Source organism: Hylobates moloch, unplaced genomic scaffold, assembly GCF_009828535.3.
Source record: "Hylobates moloch isolate HMO894 unplaced genomic scaffold, HMol_V3 SCAFFOLD_6, whole genome shotgun sequence".
NCBI lineage: Eukaryota > Metazoa > Chordata > Mammalia > Primates > Hylobatidae > Hylobates > Hylobates moloch.
Window position 1 is genome coordinate 82,702,854 of NW_026652281.1, and position 5,903 is coordinate 82,708,756.

Sequence of the window (5,903 nt, forward strand, 5' to 3'; positions counted from 1 at the left end):
TGCCCTGTCTCAAAATTATTTTGATATTCTATTTTCTCCATTTGTTTTTACCTTAACATTTAAAATATATTTCCAATATGCAAAGTTTATGTGATGTCTAATTTCTTCTTTTCCTCATAACTTATTTTCTTCTGTGCTTCATAATTTTCCAGTTTTTTTTCAACGGGGTTCGGTTTATTCTGCCTCAGCAGGGTGGTCCTGAGAGTTGTGGGTGCCACCCTGTCCTGGGCCAACAGAGGCCCAGAGGGCCAATTAAGGCCAATGGTGGGTGAAGGTGGGGGGTGCAGCCCCTTGAATGCAGTGAAAACAGGCCGAGGCCCGGTGGCAGCCGTGATAGGCCAGGGCAGGGTGGAAGGCACCAGACTGGGACCGGGTCAGACCTACAGAGCCAAGGACCCAGGCCACACAAGTACCCCCAGCAGGTGGGGCACAGTGTCACATGACACAGAACATGAAACACAGGCCCAGGCTCACAGTAAGCACATGGACAACTGGGCACAGATTCACAGGTCAGATGGACAGCCAGCCATGGCTGGGCCAGACAAGTGTACACGGTGGTGGTGTCACACACTGACTACAGGGAAGACATGGCACTATGGGACACAGGGACTTGATGCCACAATGCACAGAGCAGGCCGCAGAGCTCAAGGGATGTGGGAAGGGGCCTTTTGGCACTTCTGCCTTGGAATCCTGTGAGACAAGGGTGGTGGCCACTCTGGAGGTGCCTGGAGCCTCCCCTCGCAGCCCCTCTGGGATTAGTCCGTCTTCCACACTTTGTTGAGCGGCTTCACCACCTCACTGTAGATGATAAATGCTATGGCCACATCCAGGCAGACCCACTCAGTGACTGGCGGGGGCCAGTGCCCTTGTGAAGGCGCTGAGCCCCTCCTTCCTCGAGATCTGCAGCTGCAGTCCAGTGTTCCGGTGTTTGTGCACTTCCACGCCCCGCATCTGGGTCTCGATGCCGTCCAGAGGGGCGTTTCCGAAGACGCTGGCTGCGCCCGCAATGGCTCAGAAGACCCCAGTGATCAGCGGATTCATGGGTTTGTCCCTTCAGTACCAGTTGCTGCAGGCAGGTCAGGACGAAGAAGCAGTGGCTTGGCTCCAGCCTTGCTTCAGCGCGGCGGCCGTGAGGCCCTGGGAAGTCCCGTCAGCTCTTGTTCCCGCACAGTCTCCCTAACCCCAAAGAATTCTCTGTTCATGGGTTTGGGGAGGTCTGGTCGTGGATGAACTCCACTTTGATGGTCTCCATGGGATGGGCGACCACCACGGCCTCGGCCACGCCGGCGCCCAGGCCGCACAGCAGCCCGCGCCTGCTGTTCAGCAGTCCCTGGGCATCCCGCATCTGGGTGCTGAGGAACTCTAATGTCCGGAACCTGACGCTGCCTCGGGGATGGAGCCGCAGAGCAGCGAGCTGAGGCCGCGGTCCAGGCCCAAGACGCTGTGGCTGTGACTGTGCCCCACAGGCCCCCATGCCTGGTACCTGGAGGGGGCGAGCGCTCGTCGGTCCTCACGTATTGGGTGGGAAACGGAATATAGGTGTAGATGCCGCTGGCCAGGCTGCCTGCCGTGATCGCCTTCCCCGGGAGCGTCCCCTCGGCCTTCCCCGACTCGGCGCGGCCATGGCAGGCGGGAGGAGTAACGCCCCGCATCGCCTGGGTACGACCCTCCTGAACTCCCCGCTCCGAGCTTCTGAACTCCCCGCTCCGACCTTAATTTGGTTTTGACACAAACAAAGGTCTCACATAAACATAAAATGGGATGTCTTGGCTTGTAATTTTTGTTGAAAGCAGTAGTATTGTTGTATAGGATAGTGCATTGGGGGTAAATAGGTTTTTTATTTTTACTTTTTTCATCAGCCCACTGACACTGATAGAGGGTAGTTTTTAGGTTATTGATGAGCAGTTTTGCCTTAGGTACGCCTTAGGGCAGGGGTTTGTGGTAACGTAGTTGAGAGGTAGGCTGGGATTAGAGTTTGTTACGGCAGCAATATCCTTCTGAGAACCAGGGGATTCAAATCCTTCTCATGATACTTTGCTAATATCGCCCAGGTTTGCAGTGCCTTCCCTTTATGCTGCTTACCAGAGATGGTCTCTTGCACTTGGCCCAGCTATAATACGTTCCACTGTTCTTTTTATTCTGTGCTTCTTAGCCTGGTAGCATGGGTGAGGGAATGAGGAGATATCTGATGTTCTGAGGAAGCCTCACACTCAGCACTGTGAACTGGGATGTGGGGTTACTGATCTTCACAGTTTCCTGCCCCTCCTGTAGATGCAATGCCAGGACAAGAGCAGATTACCGTCCCTCCCCCAGTGGTAGAAAGGCTCCTGGTCCATGTTCCTAGCTCCTAGTTGAAGTGGGAGTGGGTCTGCAACAGTGCCCTGTAAAGTAATGCTTTCGTTTTTTATGGGAGATGTATCTGGGCAGAGATGTGGGTGTTGACCTTGTTTTTCCACCATCAGCTGCAGTGAGTTTTTTCACAGTTCCCTCTGGCTCAGGTTTGGATGCTCTTTCCCGGGGCCTTGTGTTCTATAGGAGAGATGGGAAGGCTATGTCTCCAGAGTTGTAGCAGTGGGTGGAATAGTAGTCCCTCCCCATCAGCACCATGGGGGAAGCATTCTCAGGATTGAACCCTACCCTCCCTGACAGGCCTTGTAGGGTTCCTAGAAAAATTATACACAAAGGTGTAAACCCTATGTCTGTAGACTCCAGGATTTCTCATTGCCCTTCACCCACCCACCCAAACACAGCCACCAGGAACTAGTTCAAAAGTCCTGCTTTAATTTTACTAGTTTCCATGGTCTTCCAGGTAATCATAAAAGCCTGGGGCCTGCGTGACCTGCAGGCTCCTGCATGCCTTGATGTTGGGTTTGTTGTCTCCTCTGTGACCTCATTTCTCCAAAGGGCTCAGAACAAGCCATTCATTCATTTGCATTTTCTGCAGCTTTTTTGTTTGTTTATTGTAGAAGCAACTCTTTGTCAGATCTCTACATCTATAAACTTCACTCAGAAACTAATATTTCTGAATACATTTCTTTCCTATCATACATTCAGTGCTGCTCTACCTATGCTAATTGTTCTTCAGTATTTTTCTTATTTGTATGTCTTTATTTTAAAACCAGGTTTAATTCCTTCTTAAACTAATTTGTAACTTTTCTATTTTCTTCCATTTCATTTATTTCCCTCTGTGACATTAATTCTTTTCAGACATTTAAAGCATTGATGCATAATTCCAGTGTAGGAGGTCAGATTATACACTGACATTTCTCCTTGACCAGTGGTTATAACACTTCAGCCCTGATGAAAGTTATACCTGAAGCCAGAGCCACTCTTGACATGTATTTATTTTACTATTCAATAAAAATTAACTCATCATGAACTGTATTTTATTAATATTTGTAGGCTTTATGGATCTGAAAATACAACAAATAAAAACCAATTACATTACCTCAGGGGGTAAAACTTTTTTGATTAAAACATTTGTCTTCCTGTGATTTGCAACCTTGAGTGGTCACCTTGAAATAGGAACCAGAGTTGAAACTAAAGTGGCAGGTGTTGGTGATATTTGACGGCTAAGAACATAGAGCTCATTTTGTAATTGAAAGGGAAATAAGAACACGTGTCACCAGTTCCATATGATCACAATTCATGTGGAATAATCACAATGGCAACAAGTGACTTATATTTTGAGAGAGAAGAATTGGAAATAAAATGACCAAGTATAAAGCTGACCCAAGGGCTGGGAGTGGTGGCTCATGCCTGTAATCCCAGCACTTTGGGAGGCCGAGACAGGTGGATCACCCGAGGTCAGGAGTTCGAGACCAGCCTGGCCAATACGGTGAAACCTCGTCTCTAATAAAAATACAAAAAATTAGCCAGGCATGGTGGTGGGCGCCTATAATCCTGGCTACTTGGGAGACAGAGGCAGGAGAATTGTTTGAACCCGGGAGGTGGAGGTTGCAGTGAGCCAAGATTGAGCCACTGCACTCCAGCCTAGGAGACAGGGTGAGACTCAGTCTCAAAAGATGAATGAATGAATGAATGAATGAATGAATGAATGAATACATAAATAAATAAAGCTGACCCAGTCTGACTTGGATCTTCGTCTTTAACATATATCTGCAATCCAGCCCGGGGTCCAACGGGTGCTCCTGGGGTGCTGGGGGATTTGTGACACCCCAGAGAGATAGAGCTAAATTTAGGTGGCTTTGAAAAGGGAAGTGCCAGGTTACCAGGGACTGGGTGTTTTCACTTCAGGCAGTGAACTGACGGTTTTAGATACCCGGAAGGGAGCTTTCCACATGGGATCGAAAGACGCCAAGAGAAGCGGCCGGCCTGCGGGTCTTAAGTAAGCCCTTCCATAGGGAGGGGCTGCAATGCACATGTCCGGAGGGGCATGGCAATCGGAAAGGTGAGGGAATGGGGGTAGAGGGCAAGGGCAGGGTGAGCCCAGCGGATGATTAGCGTTAGTATGGCAACCCTACTGACGATGCTGTGAGAGGCTCCCCGCCTCATGCTGGTCTGTGGAAAATCAAGCTTTGGAAATGAGCGGTGAAAGAGGAATGCTGGGAAGATGAGATGTCACAGTGGATCTGGCCAAGTGGTTTCAAAGCTGCAGGCCAGCTTTGAAGACCGGGCAGACTACTGCTCTGGTCAGGGAGGACAAAGGCAGTGAGCTCATGTCACCATGCCTTAAGGCCCCAGGGAGGCTGTCCCAGCCTCACTAGATTGTAACCCTATCCCTGCTCACTCTGCGGGACCCAAAATCAGATGGGAAGAGGAGTCTGGAACGCCCTGAAGCTCTGCCTCCACCGGGCACCGAAGAAGAAGGTTCAAGGAGGTCCAAAGTACAGGACTCCCAGGGGACTGGCACTGGCAAGGCAGCCCACTCTCTCACACATCCCCCTATATGCCCCCCACCCAGCTTCGGACGCTGCGGTCCAAGCAGCCCCCACAGCCACAGCCACCGCCACCGCCACAGGCTCTGCCATTTTTTGAGGAAGCCACAAACTGACTTCCAGGAGCCCAACACGAGTTGGTTTAGAAAATGCGCATGCGCGAGGCGCTAGGCGATTCTCGCGTCACAGTGACCCCCACCATCGCCCGGGGGATGGGTCCCTGATGCTTGGCGAAACAAGAGCCCTCCGTGGCAGTGCCTTGGTGTTGAGGTTCTGGCCTGACCTCTCTCAGGGGTCACAGGATGGTTTTCGGACACTAGGATTCTCGGAGAGCTGACCGGGATGAAGAAACCTCAGGCAGAGGAGTCCCGGGGAAGCAGCGCGCCATCCAAGCCTCAGGCCTGCCGGGACGGTGTGTGGGAGAGTCTCACCACAAGTCGTGCCCCCTGTGATCTCGAGGACAGGCCTGACTGCGGGCCCGTGGGCTGCTGTCTTGCCCGAGGGTCGTTCTCCCCAAGAGCAGAACCTGGCAGCTTCTGGGGCTGCCTTGGGGTGGGTGTTTCTGTGCCACTGCTGTATGTCTGTGTGTGTGTATGTCTCTCTTTCTCTCCTCTGTCTGTCTCTCTGTGTCTCTTTCTTTGTGTGTGCTTGTGTGCGTGTTTGGGACTAATGTGCCCTGTGCACTGGAGGGTGGTTTCTTGCATGTCAGCCTGTCTTCGGTGAGCCTCTTTCTGGGTCTCTGCCTGGGTCGTGTGACCGGTTGTCAGTCGTTTTCCCAGCGATGCCACTTTGGGTTTCTGAAGGCCTCAGCGACATTGGGAGCTGCGTCGGACCCGCAGGGGTTGAAATCTTCTCCCCATCTTGAGTGGCCTCTTTTCTAGGATCAAGACAACCACACGACACCCAAGGACCAAAGCCTCCCAGGAGCTCATTGTCCTCCTGAGGGAGGGGTGCAGACCGACATCAAAGAAGGTGGTTCTAAGTCCCCATGCCTTCTCCTGTCAT

General features: G+C 51.6%; 1 pseudogene; it reads right to left on the minus strand.

Annotated features, from left to right (window-relative positions):
* Window positions 1-755: 755 nt before the first annotated feature.
* Window positions 756-4,991, minus strand: LOC131383744 (tricarboxylate transport protein, mitochondrial-like; annotated as a pseudogene).
* Between the last annotated feature and the right edge of the window lie 912 nt (window positions 4,992-5,903).